General features: G+C 43.4%; 1 long non-coding RNA gene across 1 annotated transcript in view; it reads left to right on the top strand.

Moving 5' to 3' along the window:
* The window catches only part of LOC106026822 (uncharacterized), a 30,900-nt gene extending 10,607 nt beyond the window's left edge, over positions 1-20,293 (top strand). The window contains exons 3-5 of the long non-coding RNA XR_001200393.3: positions 1,656-1,934; positions 3,476-3,612; positions 12,319-20,293. This is a non-coding gene — a long non-coding RNA (uncharacterized LOC106026822). The remainder of the gene's footprint in view (positions 1-1,655; positions 1,935-3,475; positions 3,613-12,318) is intronic.
* The last annotated feature ends 877 nt before the right edge of the window (positions 20,294-21,170 follow it).

The following is a 21,170-nucleotide window of genomic DNA, read 5'->3' as shown; positions in this document are numbered from 1 at the left end:
TGTTCCCCCAATTCTATTGTTTTATCATCTCATTTTCAACTCTTATTTAGTTCACTTTCTTATTAGATCATTCATAATAGTTGCGTGCACAATATATTTTCTCAAGTTACCTTCCATTTGAGAGCAGGCTCTCAATGTTTTTACACACTATATTGTATTACTACATTATTTTCCACATCTTGATTTGTTTTTCTTGTTTATGAAAATGTAGAGTTCTGTTTGTCTCTCTGGCTTTGTTGATTGAGCATGAATAAAGTTTCCCTGATTCTCTTTATTTGAATTTCATTCCAAGCTCCCATTTATGTTACAGCTGCTCTTCCCCTGAGCACAGTGCCCCGTGTACTGGGGGATAGGAGGAGTGAACAGAAATGTCAAGGCTGGATGAAAGGCTGTTGCTGATACTCCAGGTGCTCCTACTGCATGGGGACCATGCCCTTCTCCCAGAGTACCTTCCTGAGGGACCTAGGCAAGAAGGCTGAAAATAACGTTCCCCAACTTGCTGATAGCTGGAGTAGGCCTGGCCAATCAGTTCACTTAACGAAGACACATGTGTAAGGAAGCACACTTGCATGGCTTTCCTGGTCTTTGTTACACCTGTGATATGTTACTAGAACTAGCAGTAGCGGTGGTGACTTTCAGATTGGTAAGGTGGCGTCATCCAGGAGCTGTGGGGAGTGGCCAGAGCTGGAAATGGATCACATGCGCAGCAGGGGTGAGGCAAGGCCTGTTGGAAACCCGAGCTGCTCCGTCCAGGGTTGCCAGGTAAAGGGCTCACGTGACACTGGCCTGTAGGAATGTGTACTCGCTGCAGTGGCGAGCAATTCCTTTTCCTCTAGCCGGAGAGAAGGCCACACCTGACCTCAGCGTTCTGTGTGTTGTCTCTTACCTTTATTCCTCTGTCCTCTCACTCTCCTCCCCAGCAACTTCAGGAGTCATGCTGGATGCGACAAGGAGCCAGTGGTTAAAGTGATCATGTCCTTTCCTCAGGGCCGTTGTGGAAAGGTAGCACTTTTCTCAGGAAAGACCGTGGTGTTCTTGAAATGTGGGGAAAAGCGTCTGTTGTTCAGCAAGGATGCCAGCACCAAGCAGTGAGCTCACATCCCTTTCTGGCAACTGCCCGGGCTGACCACCGTCGTGGGCAGTCAAAGCCTGACCTGCGTACGTTGTTTGGAATCCTTGTACCAGGCTGTATGAGGAAGAAACTCAGTTAAAAATGCTGGGGCTGAAATGAAGTGTATTTTCCCCGCAATGCAAATGTAGAGTTTGGAAGCCCTTGGTTCAGTGTGATCAGCTCCCCAGTGATGTCATCACCATCATAGGTCCTTTATGGTTTTCGTATATTTTAGTTAATCATAATCCTTTTATGATAATCAGGGCCTCATGCCTCTTCTGTTTCTTTTTTCTCTCATAGGCCCTGAATAACCTCCTTCCTTTCCTTTGATGAAATCATTGTGTCCTATTTATGAATGTTTTTGGCAAACAAATTATTGTGGAGTAATCACAGGAGGTACTAATCATCACAGTATAATTAGTGCTGGGGTCTACAGCAGCATCCAGTACAGTCCTCCCCCCTTGCCCCTCCCCGCCCTCTGTGATTTTCCCCAACACAGAGAGCGAGGGGGGATCTAAGGTTTTTTTTTCTCTTTTCCTTTTAGGTTGAGGCTCAGAGATAACCGAAATGGCGTCCACTCCTGTGGAAATTTCGCCTCCCCTTCGAGTCTGTTTAGACTTCCTCACACCAAGGTTAGAGCCGTGGTGGCGAACCTCTGGCACGCGTGCCACAGCAGGCTCCTTGTAGTGTTGAAAGCTCTGAAGGCTCCGCCATCCCTGGATTAGAGTTGTTCACGAGGGATTTGGCCTTCCGTGCCCGCCTGTGCCAGCAGCCCCTCACCACACCTCCCAGAGGGCTTTGATGGAGAGCGGCTCAAGACTAGGTGAGCCGCTCAGGGAGGTGCGGGGTCCGAGAAGCTGCTGTTCGTTTTGATTTCTTCTTGTATACTTCTTTGTTGGTTTAAATATTATTACTTTGTTTTGGAAAGAGATTTGGAGAACTGGTTTTTCTTGAGTATTTTTCCTCAAAACTCTGGTAGTTTTAAAACATTCTCTTACGGTTGGCCTCCAGATTTACCTCATTGAAACAGTAAATGTAACAGGTAAGGTTTCAGATATTTGGAACTTTAGCATGATTTTAAAAACCATCATGTTATTCTTTTTTGACTTTTTTTCCTTTTTCCTTCCTTTCTCCCCCCTTTCCCTTCCCTAGTTCCTCTTTTGCTTGAACAGTTTCTTCCCATTTCACAGTATCTGTTGTACATTTTGGCCCTTGTTTGCTCTTTCTGTTTCCTCACACCAGGGAGACTGTGATGTTTACACATGTGTCTGATTTATTTCACTTAAGAATGTGATCTCAAGGTGCATCCATTTACCTAGAAATGTCTCAAGTTTCTCCTTTATGGCGGTAGTCCATTGTATAAAATGATTTTTAAAAGGATAAAATGGAAACAAAGTTTTTTAGATAGGAAAGAGGGATTGCAGGAAGACGAAGGAATTGGGAAAAAAGAGGAATTAAAATGTATCATTTAGGTACAAATTCCCTATGATGCATTGTATCAGTAAATGTAATTTAGAATAAAATTAAAAAAAAATAGATTAAGAGCAAATGCGGTATTCGTTTCTCACCAGACAACAGCATATTTGAAGTGAGGCTTCGATTTCCTTTAAGACTTTAGGTTGTGGCTTTTCTTGTATGGAAACTGTTTGCTTTCTGAAATTTCCCCTTTATCTTTTCATAGCTTTTTAAAAATTGTGCTTGTGTGTGCCTATGTAATTGACCAATAGATAATAGTTTAAAGTAAAAAAAAGTCCTCCTGTCACTCTCAAAAAAATTACCATAAAAAGAAAATGTCCATGTGCTGATTTGTAGACCGCATTGCGTGTCTCTTACGGCTGGCTGTGGATGCATGTCTGTTACTTGTTGTTAACTGCCCCACCTAGATCCTCTGTCTCTGCGGTTGTGTATATCACGTGTTCAGTGGAGTAAGACTCATGCTGGACTCTGCATCCTCTTGTCTTACACTCTGCAGGAGCTTCCTCCAAACACTTGACCCCAGGGAGGGCAAAATGTTCTTTCTCCTAATCCAAAGACTTGTGCTGTCTTGCCATAGCATAAATGTCCCTCAATGTACCCATTCTCATTACAAAGCAGAACAGTTCTCAGTCCGCTGCATCTCATGTTTTCATAGTGGATAGATTTCAATGAATTTGTAAAATTCTAAGGTACTACAGTACATTTTTTTTTAAAAAAAGGTAGTCTCTTTCAGAGTGACACAGTTTACCTTTAGAAAGATAAACATCGATTGACCCTTAAATAACTAAATAACTGTGCTTTTAATGAGAAAAATACCCACAATAGATATAAAGTCTCCTCTCACATTCATACAAGGAGCATATAGAGGTGCATTTTTCTTTTCCTTAGATATGCAGAAAGTTGTTTCTGATGAAGACTGGCTCAGCCGACCAGGGGCATTCAATTTTGATAAGCAGTCAGCCTTCAAGGATTATTTGAAAATTCTTGAGAAAAAAGGAGCACATGATTTCAGCCAGGAGATTGGGGTAAGTATGTTGGTCTTAACAGTCTATAGATGATTTATTTTCCTCTGTCATAACCTGAGGTTTTATTTGCTTTTATTCTTATTCACTTTGATTAAGGACATTGCTTTTGTTTTAAGTACTATGTATTTTTTAAGGTAATAGGTTTGCATGATAAAAAACTTTAGATAGCATAAAATGTATAGAAAGTTTCTCACACACACACACACACACACACACACACATACATCTAGAGTCCCTTTCTCGTATTAGTTTGTAATATAAACTTCCAGAAAAACCATTGGATTCTATCCTTTAAAATTGTTTTTCATAATTATATAATTTCCAGGCAGGGCATGGTGATTCACACCTGTAATCCTAGCACTTGGAAGCCAAGGCAGGAGGATTGCCATGAATTCAAGGCCAGCTTAGGCTACAGAGTGAGTTCAAAGGCAGCCTTAACCACATAGCAAGATCCTGTCTTAAATTAAAATAAAATAAAATAAACCGATAATGATTTCCAAGCATTTTAGTAGTATCGTACTTATACAGGTGAGTATATTATTTAAATAGTTCCATATGTTGGACATTTAGATTACTTCAGTCTTTGCTCTTGTGGACAACAGTCATTTCTCTTCATATGCCTGTGTGGGCTATTTCACAAGTGTCTAAAAAGGTAACCGGTGTTTTGTCTGCTAGGTTTTGAGAGGGAGTAAAACCCTACAAGTAAGATGGTATTGTCCTACTGCTTCAGTGAGGAGGTGATGTCTGCACTGAGAATTACTCAGATGAGGAAGACAGAAGGGAAACATGCTCTGGTGTATGGCTGCGTAGGATGTCTGTATCTATATGAATTTATTTCAAGAATGAAGAGTTACTTCTCAGGGAGTAATGAGAGAAAACAAGGCTATAGCAGTCTGGAAGGAACCAGTGAGAACATGAAAAGAAGTAAGAACTTCCTTCAGCAAAGAAGTAAGAACTTCATAATAAAATGTTTGGAGTCATGGGAGAATTTTAGTGAGTGAGGGCCTGACCAGCAGGGCGGCTGGCGCTGAGGCCGACAGCACAGAGCCACAGGTGCTTTGCGGATTAAATTAGTAGACTTAAATGTGACATATGACCGTGATTTAAGGATGGGCTAGGAGTTATCCTGTTCAATATGGTACGACAAGTGATGTTTAAGTAGTTATTTAACTCTTGTTAAATGGCAAATTCAGTCTCTCACTTGTATCAACCACATTTCCAGGGCTCTTTAATCGTATGCTACTAGTGGCTGCCATATCAGACAGTGCATCTAGAGGGCATTTGCATTACTGTAGAACGTTCTCCTGGGAAGCAGAGCTTTAGAATAATTCCTGGATTCCTTGCTTTAATAGATGTGGAGCGTAGTCATGGAATTGTCTGAAGAGGTGGTGAGTTACATTGCTTCAGTGGATTAGATTAGCAGGTTGGTAGATAATGTTCAGCAGGAGTGAAAAGGGATAGACGGGAACAGGAAACTTGAAGAAAGCCAGTGAGGCTTGGGGTCCACACCACAGAGACTGATTGACACAGACGGTGACCAGGAAAAGGGTCGCTAAGCACTGCTAAGGGTGAACCCATGAATTTGCAATGGCAGCAAAACATGCAGTATGCGATTGTTTGCTTCCCAGTTGCATAACTGTGGGATTTCTGAGCACAGATTATGGGCCTGAATGATGAGACGCTGTCTAACACGAGGCAAAGTTCAAGAGATCAAAGCAAGTCATCAGCTGTGATGTCTAATTGTGATTAAGATGAGAAGACCAATTGGTGAGGAATAAATAGAGGATCCCAGGGTACTGTACTTAGTCCTTTTGAACCGAGTAAGGCACCATGAGGTGGTAGCAAAGGAGCTTCTAGTTAGAAACTGATGCTGAGAAATGGGAAATTTTTGACAGTAGACATTACAGATGATGTAAATCCAAGAGTAGTCACCATTTTGAGAAGCAGGAGAAAGGTGTGGTCTCCCCTGCAAAAGAAAAAGCTCAGAGTGTCTTTGGGGCTGCCAAGAGATGAATTTGCTCTGATGATGCTAGACTTTGCAGAGGGGAAAAGGGGGGCCCTCAGTAAATGTGGGCGATCGGCCATAGACTGATTGCAGTGAGAAGCATAAGCCAAGGTTATGAAGAGTCTCATTGTTATGTGAAAAAGCAGTAATGAATTGCAGAAGAGGTGAGCAGCACAGTGTCCTGAACGCCGCTCCCGCTCTCCTGGGCAGAGACAGTGAGCACAGCTGGTGCTCTGGGAGCACTCACCGTGCAGTGCAGAAGGGAGCTCAGAAGGGCCTGTCGGCAGGATTCAAGGCCTCGGGCCCACCCGTGCAGCTTGGGGAAGGTGTCTCGGTTGTGGTCTCCAGCCGAGGTCCACAAGGGCTCACAGTCAGGTCTGCAGCAAGGGCGCAGCCCTCACGCGCTGGGTCAGGAGGTCGGGAGGTCCGTGGGAGTGGATACGTTTAAAATGCGGGTGTGTGTGATGTGGTGACCGCAGTGCTCCTCCGCAGAAGGTTCAAGCGTTGTGTCTGTCATTCAGCTTCACGCTCCAGCGAATCAAGTTTGAGTTTCCTACTTGATATTACAACATGTGTTTACTGTGCCACCTCCTCTCCACTGCTGTTCACACATCTTGGGTCATCTCTGCCGCTGTCAGGTGCGATGTCATATAGAAACGTCAGGAGGCAGAGTGACTTGGAAGTTTTCTAGCTTTTTGACTTCAGGTGGAAAAGTATATTAGACACATCAGTGGGGGTTTCTGTACGGGTTATGTAGAGGAATAGCCAGCAGCACGTGTGCACGTGCATGTGAAGCCAGGAGGACGACGGGAGGAAGAGAGAGTGCAGGGTGTAAGGGCCGGCTCCCGGGAGTGTGGAGAGTGACCTGTCTGCAGGGGGACGGTGCCCTGGGCCGAGACCCCAGCAGACGCAACTCGAGTCCAAACCCACCTGCTTGGGGGGGTGGTGATCCTTTGGGACAGGATGTGAGGAGAGGCCAGGTGCTTTACCTGTCCATCCTGAGGCATGTTCCATGACTCTTCTTCCACAGCGGGGCACAGCCACTCTGCTTCTCAGCCTTCCTGTCCGTTTCACTGGAAGACCACAGCGTCTCCCGGTCAGGGGCCTGCCTGTTCTCACCAAACTGGGTTTATAATGTATAATCTAAGAGCGATTGCTGGGCTCAGGTCGTATTCCTAAAGTGTCAGCCTACTCTGCCTCTTAACTGTTTTGAAATCTCGCAGCCTCATGGTGCAGATTAACACGGTAGGTTAGGATTCAGAAGGCCTGCAGAAGAAACCTTCGCGTTCTAAACAAGTGAGACCGCTGACCTGGCCTGTGTCTCCCAGACTTCAGTCCTAATCTCCAGAGCAGCATAAATTAGCACAGCTCACAGGACTGATGTGGGATCCAGTGAGAGAGTTCACGTGGGATCCCAGCACAGTGCCTAGCACATAGTAGGCACTCAGTTTGTGTCACCGTTAGCATTCTGTCTTCCAGTGTTATTGTTTGCCTTTATAAAATAGAAAAGTGCTCTACTCCTGGCAATTCCTAGAATTCTTAGAAGCATCAAGATGAGGTTTGAGTACTCTCTGAAAGCACTGCCTAACACCAGCGTATGTACTGGGTGGTCACTCATTGTTACTAGTCTATTGGAAATGGAAATGAGCTAATCTAAGAATTCCGTAACCCACCCTGCAGCAGACAGGAACCGTCACACTGTGAAACACTTGCAGTTCACTAAGTGGGCAGACCTGCTTCAACAGACTCCTTCCACAGTCTGTGCAGGCTGCGAGGAGGAGCCACCTCACATGGATGGCCCGTGGCTGTGCACTGCAGTGCTGCTGTAGGCCGGCTGGGCTGTTGTGTTCTGTGCCACTGGAAAGAACCGTTCAGTGAGTATGCAGTCAAGCAGGGGCTCCAGTGCTGGCTGTAACTGTGCTGCTTTTAGAGGAGGCCAAGTGACTAGGAAGAGCGTGTTGGGATCCCTGCTTCTTAATTCAGCTGCCACGGTTTCCTGGGTGCTTGTGAGGATGCGAGTGGGAGGGACGTGAGTGGCTTCGGAGAGTGTCTGCACCACAGCACCAGCAGGAGGTGGGAGGCCTTTTCACTTCTATTTCTCCGTCTCAGCACGTGCTTTCTAGCGTCTCACTGGAGAATGTCAGCGACACAGGTCTGGTTCAATGACCAGAAATAATAAGCATGTCTTGTGAGCCCATGAAAAAGCGGGGAGACTTCAGCAGGAATAGCGTGTCCTGGGTCTGACCCAGTTTATCACATGCTTTGCAGCTGAGCGACTGCATACGTTGCTCATCCTGCACCAAACCCACTTTTCTTGTGTGTAAAATAAAATGGCTGTGTCAAGCCTTAGCAATTCTTCACTCTTCTCCTAAGATTTACTAAGAAGTAAACGTAGATGGTGACTATACTGTTTTCTTTACTGTGGAATGTGGCTTTAGGGCTGTGACCCAAAAGGTGGACTTCCTGAACTGCATCATGGAGATCCGTCCTCAGCAGTGAGGGCGTATTTGAGTCATTTGCTCTGGTGGGACATCCAGCAGAGTAATGCTGCTGTCAGAGCAAGCGTCAAGCCTCTGCCCTCACAGTCCGCCTCTCGGTGGAAGGCTTCCTGCTGGCAGAGAAAGGGATGCTGTGACCCCAGCACTCACCCTGAGGTCACACCAAGCGGGGAGCCTGACTTTCCTGAGGCTGAGGTCAGACCTCTCAGCTCTGCCCTGATGACCTCTGTCTTACGTGTTCCTTCTGATGCGTTCTCTACTTCCTCTGAAACCGTACTAACCAGCACATACCTGTTACTGCAGCAAGTAACGGTAAGAAACCGAGAGTAAGCATGGAAACGTACAAAGCCATTCAGGGGTTTTCTGTGCTGTCCATAGGGCAATCATTGGCCAGGGCTTTTAGTCCATTTCCTGTTAGGGCAGCAGAATTTTTTTGTAAAAGAAAGGCTTATTGCATAAAGGTTCATTTTGTCTCATGGTTCTGGAGGCAGGGAAGTCCACGATCAGGCAGCACGCTTGGTGAGAGGTCAGTGCTGTTTCACGCTGCAGCCTAGGAAGAGGAAAGGAGGCCAGGGCAGGCTGGAGACGGATCCAGTGGTGAACTGCTGTGGGACAGCGCAGCCCAGTGGCGACTCATGCCGCCCTGCAAGGGCAGGGTCTCAGCACCGCTCCTTCCTCAGGGCTTCGTCTCCTGACCTCAGCCCCGGCCACTAGCAAGACCTGAGATGAAGCAGTGTGTTGGTAATCAAGCTGAAGAAAAAGAAAAATCCTTATCACGCCATTTTCATCTCTCTCCTATTCTGAAAGAGCTGTTGTTAGTAGTATGTATAAATTCATTAATTGCAGTGATGCTTTACTGCTTCTGTTTATAAGTTGTACCATTCTATAGTTAGACCCAACATTTATCAAGCTGTACTATCATTAGAAATAACTATTTTTTGCCATCTATTAGCCAAAATTTCCAGAACACATTATGAGAACCGTTTTCACCATTGTTTTGACAATTTGCATGGTTTTTTAGTCTCAGGAATTGAAAGCTCTGTTTCCCAAGGAATCTGAAGGGGATTCATGTTATGGGTGAAATCTCAAGCATCAGTTTCTTTTGGCTTTCAATTTAATATTCTATAAAATAATTCTTCTGTCTTTAGCTTCTTTTAAAATTATAAATCACACATAAATTAATTGACCCTTTACCTTGTTAGCTAATATATCCTAGAAAATAACACAAATGTGGTGTTAGCACTTCACAATCAATATTGACTATAAAACTTAGTCTCTGAGGATCATAATTTTCCAAATTAGTGTTTCAACAGCCAGCCGCGTTCAGAAAGCTGTATTTTCATAACCAAGTATTCCAGTGAAACTTGTTTTATTATCAGTAAATTGATTTTAAAGTTTAATAATAGAGATTTATTTCCATAATTTACCTAAAATGAGTTCTAATTTTTAAAGCTTCTAAAAAAGCACAAGTGTGTAATTTTAATGAGATTCATGTATCAATTTTTCTTGACATATTCTTGATGTCATCTAAAAACTCCTCACTTAGCCTAGATCCTAAAGAATTGCTCTTTTTTCCAAATCCTTTAAGAATTATTCTTAAAATTCTTATTATTTTCTAAAAGTTCTGTAGTTTCATATTTTAGATGTATTATGATGCATTTTAAGCTGGTTTTTGGATAAAATGTGAGGTTTATGTCATGTTACTTTGTTTACTGACCTGTAAATGATCCAACTCTTGCAGTACTGTTTCTTGAGAAAACTATACTCTTCTTCTATTGAATTGCTATTACATCTTTGTCAAAATCCATTGGGCATAATTTTGTGTAAACCTATTTCTGGTTTCATATTCTGTTCTATTAATCTATATATCCTGCCATACCACCTTTTGGTTTATTGTGGTTATGTAGTAATTTTGAACATCAGATAGAGTGATTTCTTCTAGTTTTTCAAAATTGTTTGAGCCATTCTAGGATCTATGTCTTCCTGTGTAAAATTTAGAATTAGCTTGGCTATCTCTGAACAAAAAACTCACTAGATTTTGGTGGAAATTGCTTCAATTCTAGACATCAGTTTGGGAAACCTGACATTTTCACATTCAGTCCAAGACCTTGGTGTCTTAGCAACTTTCTCATTGCTGAGACAAAATTCCCAACACCTACAACCTACAGAGAAGTTTAATTGGACTCACGGTTTTTACAGAGGATTCAGTGCATGGCTGGCTCCAGGGAGGGAAGGGGAAGGTGGAAGGGTCATGCAGAGGACAGATGCCCACCCTGTGGCAGCCAGAGGCCGAGCAGGGAGGAGCCAGGGAGGGTGCCACCCCTCGATGGGGCACATCCTCAGTGATCTGCCTCCTGACTACACATTTAATTCCAGGCTTAGCAATCTGTGAAACCACTGCTGAGCCTGCACCTTCCGAACTCATAAGGGTTGGGGTATTTTAGATATGAACCATAGCACTTGATATGTGTCTCTGTTTATTTAGGTCTTCTTTGTTTCTTTCTTTAATACCTTGTCACTTTCATCATATAGATCTTGTGTGTAATTTGTTAGATTTATCCTATTTCATTTTCTTTGGAGTATTTGTAAATGGCATTGTGTGTTTATGTATTTTCCGCATGTCCATTGCAGTGAATGCTGTTGATTTTTGTGCATTGATCTTGTATCCTCTGAATTTACTGAACTCTACTTACCTATTAGTTTTGAGAGATTTTACTTTTTTCCTTCTTTTGAATTCCTTGGAATTAGATGTCCCTCTTCTTTTCCAGATGGTGTGTTTTCCATTTATTTTAATGGAGCAGTTTGTTCTGTGAAACACCTTCTATAAAAAAAGACAAAAATACAAGTTACACATACAGAGAAGCTATTTGCAAGCCACATATCCAAGAAAAGTCACAAATCTATAATATATAAAGAACCTTCAAAGATCAGTAACAACAAAGAAACAAACCAGTTAGAAATAAGCAAAAGAAATGAGCAGACTTTTCACCAAAGTGAGTATGCAGGTGCCCCACACATGAAGAGGCGCGTCTGAGGAAGCGCACAGTAAAGCCATGATAAGCTGTTCACATCTGGCACTAAGGCCAAGGCAAGAATGGTGACACCAGCAAGTGCTGGTGAAGATTTAGGGAACTAGGTTACTCATACATTACCCATACTTGTGGAACATCAGATGTATCAGTTGTTTTTAAAGAAACAAAAACTGTACTTAAATACAGCCCTGCAGTGGAACCCTTGGGCGTTTATCCCAGATAGGAAAATTTATTTTTATACAAAAATGTTCCTAGCAGATTGTATATCATAATAGATAGAAAATGAGGAACAACTTCGATGTTCTTCAGCAAGCTAGTTGCTACCCAAATGGACACATTAGTACTATAAAGTATTACTTAGCAATAAAAAGGAATGGATCATGGGTATAGGGGAACGTGGTGGCTCCCATGGCAGTTGTGCTGAGTGAAGATTTCATATCAAAAGGTTGAGCACCGAATGATTCTGCTCGTAGAACTTTCTGAAATCAGAGAGCTGTGGAGACAAAGAGCAGCTCACTTGCTGGCTGCTGGGCTCGGCACTGGGGTGTGAGGGTGTGTGTCTTGGGAGAGAACAGGGCCACTTGCAGCAGAACGGCTTTCTCTGGCCGTGACTGTAGCTGCATGAGTGTAGCTGCCGTGACTGTAGCTTCCAGGGAGCAGAGCCTCAGGCGTGCTCCGGACCACCGGGAAGACTGGTGATGCCGAGCAAGGTCGGTGTGCTGTCCGGGGAGGGTTCCCAGGCTTCACACTGTGATGATGCAGGCCTCTGTCAGTGCAGGGAGTAGGTAAAGGAAACACAGGCCTCTGTTATTACAAACTGAAGTTGTAAAGGCCTTAAGTGTAATGTTATATTTTAAAAGTAAAAGGATAAGAAAAGGGGGAGATTTAGCTGAGCGCCATAAGCGCCTGCCTTGTAAGATTCGATCCCCCGTACCAAAAAAATGAATAAAGTAAAAGGATGCCTACTTTTTAAAAATTCCAGATACTTTTGGGTAATGGTTGGCAGGGGGTACCACATGATATCCGCAGGGCTTTGCAGTGCCGGAGCTGGCCCACATCCTCCCACACAGTGGTCACGCTCCTCGGGGCCTGCAGTGTCAGACTGGCCCAGCAGTTTCTCGATACTGACCGCCTCTGCCTCTTCTCACTGTGGACTGCTCTCTGCTCACAGGTGTGGAATCTGCTGCCAGCCAACCGCGGCTCCGTCTCCGGTCAAGTGGATGCGCTGTGTGTGTGAAAAGCCGCTCTGCTGCTCCTGCGGCCAGAGGCGGCTCGTGCTCTCCGAGGGTTGCACGGCCACTTTCGGCTGGCTACCTGCTGGGTAGTGCAGAGGAAGGCGCACACCGGCGCACATTCACTGCTGCTGCTTTTGGAGGGCATTGTTGTTTTTCATTGGAGAGCATTTCTTATTGTAAATGATTGATGCTTGCACCGTCTTGAAAACTTTTTGGAACAAACCTTACCCATTTGACTAGGGTTTTAGCAAGCACATTTTCTTGTGACTGGACGCGAGGTCTTTCTGGTCACATCTTGGCATCTGTGTTACTGGATAGAGATACAGAATATTTTAGCAACCTGTTTTATGCCTTTCCCCTGCAAGGATAATACAAATTACCGTCATCTTGTAACATTTTAACTATAGTGACACAAATGAGACAGCCTGTTACGGCATGATTCAGACAAAGGAAAGCCCTCCCACGTGAATTCTGCTGAGGAGACTGGACTAGACTAGCGGTGCGAAACGGAAAACTTTACCTTAAAGCTCGGTTACTTACGTGGTCTCCCTGGAGCCTTACTGTGTTGAGGTAATGTCGCCCTGGTATTATTTATCCACGAATCCTTCCAGTTCAGAGCAAGGAGATCAGTTCCTTTGGATCACTCAGATTGGGATGGGGCAGCTCTGACTCTAAGGTTACAGGCCTGCTGGATAAAACTGTGCATCAAAGTAACAAAACCAAATTCTAAAGATAAATTTCTAGGCAGCGGCTTTTGATACTCATTTGCCACTAAAGTCAACGTTGTTGGCGTGTTATAAAAAGGTACTGCCTATTAATCACTGGGAAAGTTGATCAAGAGACTATAATAACCACTAAACATCCATATTCATATATCCATATACATATGTAAACATATGTTCGTATACATATGTAAGTATATATATGTACGTACAGAAATATAAATATACATATTCATATATCCATATGAAGTGGGTTCATGAACAATATAGGAATCCAAGCAGCCAAGCTGATGAATTTGGAATTTTATTAGCTGAGCTCGGGACCACTTGCATAGAGACCCCTGTTTCAGAGTCCCATTGAGTAGCCCTGAACTGGAAAGTTACAGAGCATTTAAAACAGAAAACCACAAAAAAACATCCTGTTGGAAACAATTTAGCTGGGAACCTACATTAATTTTGGCTGACACCTGTATCCTGCTGCTTTGTTGAGCAGGTTAATTTTTCTCTTGTGGGTGCAGCTCGTTCTGCTTTTCTCATGGGACTTGTTCCCTGAGTAATTTCTCTTCTGGGTCAAATGCAGGGCACAAGATGGTGTCAGTTATGCCAAGCTACAACACATATACACATGTAAACATATAGATGCACTTCGCACACATACATGAAATGTTAAGATTTATGAAAAGAATTTTTATTTAGATTATCCAGCTAGGATGTAAGGAAATTTGAGATTGATAGATACTTCTCAGTTAACTTAAACCTTCAGTTAACCATACTGTGATCATTTATCCTCCGATATTTTAAAACTATATCCACATAAATCATTTCCTACATAAATGTTTAAAGTCAAATATTTGTTCTTTTTGGAAACTTTCCTATGTGACTGAAAACTACAGATGTGTTCTCTGAAAGTGGATATTGGTTTTCAGTTACTTAGCAGTGTGTTGTTTTTCATGTGTACGCTTGCAGGAACAGTCTATTATTTTATCTGTGAGATTATTCCCAAAGACCTTGGGAATTTCTGGCTTTGGAGTAGAGAAGACTTCTGTCGTCTCCCATTGTAATTATCAAGTGGCTGGGAGTCTGAGAAGCACCCAGGGCCTTGGGGCTGTATACAGTGTGCATTGGTGCATTGCTTGGTGCACTGATTAATTCCTTTCCTAAAATCTCCCCTCACGCAGCATTGTTCAGTGTGGGGTGAATAGTGCCAACTCTTGATCTTTCTGGGCGGTAACGTAATACACTCCCATGTTTTCCAGCGGAGTGAAGGTTACAGAAAACAGCCCTGCAGCTTGGCTGTTGGGTTAAAGGGATTACAGAGGCACTAAAAGACTTACACTAGGCCTGTTAAGGTTTTATTTGGGAAGGTGGTCAAAGGAAGCTGAGGATTTCCAGGCCTTTAGCTGAAGGGAGTGGCAGAATCTGGAGATTGATCACACATTTGGGGGCAAAGCAAGCCCAGTCAGGGAACGGTGAGCGCCCCAGGCAAACCGCTGCTCCAGCTCCGAGAATTTGAGGGTGAGAGGCAGTCGGTTGTTAGGTGAAGGGGTTTCACCTGACCTCAGCGTTCTAACTGTATAAATAAAGGCAGTGAGTGGTTGAGCAGGTCCTTTCCTCCCACCGCGGGCTCCACTTGACCACAGGTTTCTGTATAATTTGTCTCTTCTTCGTCCTCTCGCCGCTCGTCCCCGAGGGCAGTGCTGACCGCAGCAAACAGGGACTGGGGTGAGGGGACAGATCTCATGGTGCAGGAAAAGAGGAGAGAGGTGCGTGGGTAGGAGTGTCCTGATGCTGACATCGTCAGGGGCTAAACTTGGGGCAAAGAAAAAAACGGGTTCACTAGGGCCAGAAGAAAGAAGCAAGCTGTGAGACCCTACAGGGAAAGGGGTGCACTGGTCTTACCCGTGGTCCAGCAAGAGGCAAACAGAGACTCAAGAAGAACAAATGTATATGAATCTTTTTTATATTCTTGATTCCTCTGTTTTCTTTCTTTCTTTGGGTTTGGGTTAGGGGGGTCTTAATGGCTCTAAGTTTGTTGGCATGACCGCAGAGGATTTGGCATGGGGCGCTATTTTAAAACCAAGCCCCCAGTGGACAGACAGCAGAACAGCCACCCTGATAACTTTAATTGAATCGCAAATGACAATTCCCACCTTCCCAGTTCAGCGATATTTTGCTACGTTACAGGCTGAGTTTTCCACCCTTCATAAAATATGGTCCTCCTTTAAGTTAATTGCTCAACAGTTGGCCTTTGAAAATGCAAACAAATGGGGTAAAGAGGCTTTACAAGCCCAAACAATGGGCTACATTGTCTGAGTCTATTCAGAATACTGGCCCTTTCTCTGTACAGAGGGCTGCCTTGGCGACAGCTGCCACTCAGGGTATTTGTCCACAACCTGGAGGAAAGGGAAGAAACAGGGTTATGTGTTTCAGCTGCAGATGTGAAGGACATTTTGCCCGAGACTGCTCTGCTGCACCTGTACAGGTAGCACAGTCATCATCTGTCACTTCAGCAAAACCTGTTAGTACCTATAGCAAGTGCTGCTGCGGGTATCACTGGGAAAATGAATGTGAATCCAGACCTGCCACGGAAGCCTGACCCATTCTAGGAGGCTCCCCATATGGACCTGCCAGGCCCTGCTCACAGAGGGGGGCTGTGGCTCAGGGAGCTTCTCCAAATGGTACAGCCCACTCAGTGTGGCGGGCCCTCGTGGGGAGGTGTGGGCCTGATTTGTAGTTTGCTGATTTTTATTTAAAAATTCTCTCACAGTGAGCAATTTCAACAACAACCAACCCGTAAAACTTTGGAAAATTCAACGTTTGACTTTCCTGGGCTGATTATAGGCTGGCTCCAGCCTATCACTGTCTCACTGACTTTGCAGTGAGTCTTGATATATGGTAATGTAAATTCTGTTGCTTTTCAAAATTGTTATTTACTTCAAACTTATGATCAATATAACTCTACACTTATCTAGATCTTTTATTTTCTTATATCAATTTTTTTAGTTTTGAATACACTAACACTGCACATACTTTATTAGTCATATATAGTATGGCTTTTGTGCTGTTATAAATCTTTCATAAATTCCTGAAAAAGTAAAGAAAAGCTACGAAGGGTCCTTTGGGAAATCCCCCTACTGGACAGTGGGAAGGACCCAACCTGCTGCTTTTCTGGGGTAGAGGCTGTGCTTGTGTCTTTCCAGAGAATGCTGACCAACCCATCTGGGTGTCAGAGCATGCTGTCCAGCTGTGTCCTGAGCCCAGGAGTTGATCCTGCCTTTCAGGCAGCTGATGCTCAGTCTTATGGTAGTGATGGCTCAGAGACCACACCACAACCGATAAACAGGGATGGGGTAGACCCAACCTGAGGCCAGTTAAAGAAATTGACCCAGGATTCCCAGGAGCTGGTAACCAAAAGTGGGAATTGAAGGTCTAAATAGGTGATAAGGGTATATAAAGGTAACTGAACAAAAAGTTACATGAAAGAGGGGGACATGAAAGTTACTAGTATTCTTAATGCAAAATAAAATACAAAACTATAGATAAAACATTTTGTTCCTTCCAAATTCTTAAGAGATCTCTATTAACCTACAGCAAAATCTGACTACTCTGTGTATAGTTTGAAGCTTCTAAAATTGTAAAAGGCTATTATAATCCAATTTATTCAAAAATACTTTTGAGTGCTTTCTGATTTTTTTGTAAGGTGTTTGTTACTCATCTGTGATGCTCTGTTGTAATATCCATCAACAGCAGATTTTTATTTGAGCTCAACAATGTTTACTTTTTCTTTTGCATTTTTGGGTCATTTGTTCATAATTTGGGTTATAGATTTAAAAAGTGTGCTTCCACCTGGGGGGCCAGCTGGCCAAGATAATATCAAACTGGGTTTGCTCAGAGGTCAACAGAAATTTGCTAAGGGAACTAAGGGAACCTTTTGGGCTTGGAGCCCTTGGTCAATGCTTCCTTTGGTGAATAAAGGAAGTTAGCCTAGCCTTTTTTTTTTTCATTAATGGGAAGCCCCATTGTTCTCCATAATCTTATGGGAGACGTCCCAATTAATGTTATTAAAAATATATTATTGTGAAAATTACATATATTACTGTCTTTTTTTTTTTTTTTTTTTGTCTTTTTTGAGGGGTCTCGCTATGCAGTTCAGGCTGGCCTTGAGCTCACTGTGTAGCCCAGGCTGGTGTCGAACTCGCACGACCCTCCCACCTCAGCCTTCCGAGTGCTGGGATTACAGGCGTGAGCCACCAGGCCCGGCTTACTGTCATATGTTTACATTGATCATCAACAAAAGCATTATGTACGTTTCTGGGCAGTGAGGTTCTGATTTGAATATGCTCTGGTGCAGAGGCTTTTATATGGCTGTGATGCCTGTCATTAACCTCATGGTGCACTGAGTGTGCTCAGGCCTGCAGATGTACGGGTCCTCCAAAATGCAAAACAGGGATTGTTATAGTGATAGACTTTTCCTTCATATTCAACTCTGTCTGTACCAAAAATTTGTGAGATGTACATGTCACTAAAGGTCAGCAAGTTAGGCAAAAGCTTCTTATGGATTAGAGATATTAAAAAGTTATATTATGTTAAAATGAAAACTTAAGGATGTTACAAAATGTCAGCATGATTGTTGTGCTACAATTTCACGTGCGGTCTAATTGTTATCTTAATCTTTAAGGATTCAAATTTTAGAATATCTGATTGTTATCTCAATCTTTAAGGATTCAAATTTTAGAATATCTATGATTGTAAGAGAATAGTGGTTTTGCTTTGTGTTCTAAGGTGCTTGATATTTATACATGATGGTAATGTTAAGCTTATTGCATTTATTACACTATTACACTGTACTGTTAGCAGTCTTTTCTTCTGGATATTCAACAATTGAGTTTTGGAGACCAAAATGAGAAAGAAAGATAGAAAGAAAGAGAAGAGCCAGTATTTTGGCTCTAGCCCGTCAAGGTCACACCTCTGCTGCACCTTCCCATAGCTCGGCGAGTCCACGGTCTTCTGACCAAGGAGATTGTAGGGCCGAGAGGGAAGTGATCAACAGTATATAGTGTGCCTAAGGCGAGTCACCAGGAGAGAAAAATCTCCCAAGCTTTCACAGAAAGCGACCTGGTCAGGCAGTGGCTGTGCCTCATCCAGATGGCTGACGCTGACAGAACTGAGAGCTGCTGTGCGTGGTTCCAAGGCCTTTCCTGAGCAGACCTGACTGACTTCATAGACAGCAAGAAGTTAATTTTAACTAATACAGGTCTCACTTTAACTTGGTCTTGGATATGCAGCAGAAAACTATGACCATACCCCCCTCCATCCCCGTAAAAGTCCTCTGAACACTGCTCCCCCAGCTTCAACTGACCACCCATTACTTCAACTACAAGACAGAAAGGGGAGAGGTGTACTGAACAGCTGGTGCGGGAGGCTGATCACGCGTGTGGGAGCAAAGCCAGGCTGGTAGGGGGCCAGTGAGTGCCTCAGGCCAGCAGTGCTCCAGCCCCAGAATACGGAGGTGAAGGTGAGCTGAAGGGTTTCACCCGACAGCAGCTTTCTACATGCGTGAATAGATGCACAGTGGTGGCTGGGCAGGTCCTTTCCTCCGTTCAGGGAGAGGCTCCACCGGCCTCAGCTGTCTGTCTCATTTCCAGCTTCTCCATCCTCTCGGCCCTCTCACCCAGGAACGCGAAGCCCTGGGTGCAGCAGTGAGCCCTGTTCTGAGCGGCACTGGGACAGTAAATGGCAGCTCTGTATCTTGGCTCCCTCGCAGGCATTCTCAGTTCAGATCTTCATCCATGTTCTTTAGCTGCCATCTGTGACCCTGGCTTGCATTTGAATAACTCAGTCTAAAAGAGTCCAATTAGGATGAATTAACTTGTGATGTCAATTTGCTTCCATTCGCCATGTTGCCAGGGGACCCTGGGAACTGTGAAGGAGTATCTGCCTTCCTAGAGCAACCAGACAAGGAACGTCACTTGGGTGGGCAGAGTCCCCCGTCTGCAGCACATCGACGCCCAGCTGAACAGTCCAGAACTAAAATAGATGCTCGTGGGGAAAGTCCAAGAGGAAATGTTTGGCTGGTTGACTTCTTTCCTATCCCGCCCTAACACTTGACACATTACTCAGTCTGCTTTGTTAAAAGTAGGTATTACATTTTATTTGCCTCTTCCTTTTAAACTAACCAGTAAACTTTGATACAAGCATTGTTATGTAATCCTGAGTCACTGGTGGTATCTCTTACACCAGATGTGCGGTGCAGGCTAGGATCTGGGAGAGCTCTCCCTTCCCGGTTCCCTTAAATGCTTCCTTCCATTGCTGCTCCACTGTTGCTGAACACAGTTGGATTTGGAGCTGGAACCTATGACAACCAAGTTCATAGTTCTGTCATGAAAATTTCCATATTCTAGTTCTGAAAAGATAAAAGATTCTGGCCCTTATTACAGTCATCCTATTGAAGGACTCACTTCATAGAATTATGGTGGTATTTTGGTCGATTAGTTTTGTACCCAGTCATATCTAATTTAGAGCTCTGAAGCCATTTCCTGTGTGTCTTTGTACAGTATGATTTGGTAGAAAATAGAATATTTTATGTATTGAGAAGTTACTGGAACTGGGGGTGTAGCTCAGTGTCATAAGCACCTACCTGGCAAGCATAAGGTCGTGGGTTTGATCCCCAGTAGCAAAAAAGAACAGAAAACTTACTAATAGTAATTTATCTAAATTTTAAAGGGCTTATTTTATTCCTTTGACTATACAAATAGTTGAATTGGCTGAATTAAAATTGATAATTCTCATTTTAAAAATAATTATATGCCAGAAACACATTGTGTATTAAATAAAATTGATGGTTCTGGCTATTTGCACGGTGTGTCCTGGAGATGGTGCAGTAGTCCCTAATGCCAGCACTCTAGGGGAGGCAGGAGAACTGCGAGTTTAACAGCTGTGTCACTTGATTTTTATTGTTACTTTAAGAGTAGTATAATGTGTAATATCCTAAGGAAGATGCATGCTGTTATTTAAATGAAACTGTTCACTGTATTGTCTGAATTATTTTTGTTTACTGGCCCTTGGGATGTTGTAAAGAAAACTTCTTCAGGTCTTGATGTTAAACATGTCCTTCCTTTATTGCAGTTGTATTTTGTAGCTTGATAGTTTTTAATTTTCCAATGAAATTAAATAAATATGGAAATGCTGATTATGGGTTTTTTACACTAATTTTAGTGGTACAAGTTAGATATGCATAATGATCACTTTCATTGTAAGGAATTTAGCCTGTATGTGATGTATCTTAGTTCCCTTTCTCCCCATTCCCCTCCCCTCTCTTCAACCCTCCTTCCCCTCTTTATTTACAAAGCTTTTTTTCCATCTTATCCTTTTTTCCCTTCCATGCCTCCCCAATTCCCATTCCCTTTAAACAGTTGCTTCCTATTTCACAATATCTAGTACACTTTTTGGTTCTTACACTGTGTTTCTCACCCCAGAGAGACAATGCGATATTTACTCCTGTGTGTCCAGTGTACTTCAGTTAGAGTCTCAAGGTCCATTCGTTTAGCTATAGATGTCACAAGTTTACCTTCTTTATGGCTAAGTAGTACTTCATCGTATAACAAAACCACACCATTTTTATCCATCCCTCAGTTGATGGGCATTTGGGTTGTTTTCAGGATTTAGCTGTAACAAACTGTACTGCTGTAATATGGGTGCAGGGAAGATCCAAGAGAGGAAATACCTGGTCAAATGGCACCTCTCGTGCTAGGCTTCTGAGGAATCTGTGCACAGTGGCTGCACCAGTCTGCACTCCCATCGACAGTGGAGAGGTGCGCCTCCTTCCTCACAGCTCTGCCAGCATTTGTTATTGGTTGATTTGTTGGTAATACAGCGAGCTAGAACCTCAGTTTTAATTTGCATTTCTCAAATAATAATCCATGATGTTAAAACTTATTTTTCATGTATTTGCCCTTTGTACTTCTTCTGAGAAGAGCCTCTATTTCAGATACCCATTTTGGGGGTGGGTCTTTAAATTTGGGGGCCTAATTGCTTTTAATTCTCTATATGTTGTAGATACTGGTCCT

Source organism: Cavia porcellus, unplaced genomic scaffold (assembly GCF_034190915.1).
Source record: "Cavia porcellus strain 051 isolate PalLab524CR breed Dunkin Hartley unplaced genomic scaffold, mCavPor4.1 scaffold_23, whole genome shotgun sequence".
NCBI classification, from domain to species: Eukaryota; Metazoa; Chordata; class Mammalia; order Rodentia; family Caviidae; genus Cavia; species Cavia porcellus.
Note: the sequence above shows the minus strand (reverse complement) of the source record. Positions and strands in the feature narration are given on the sequence as shown.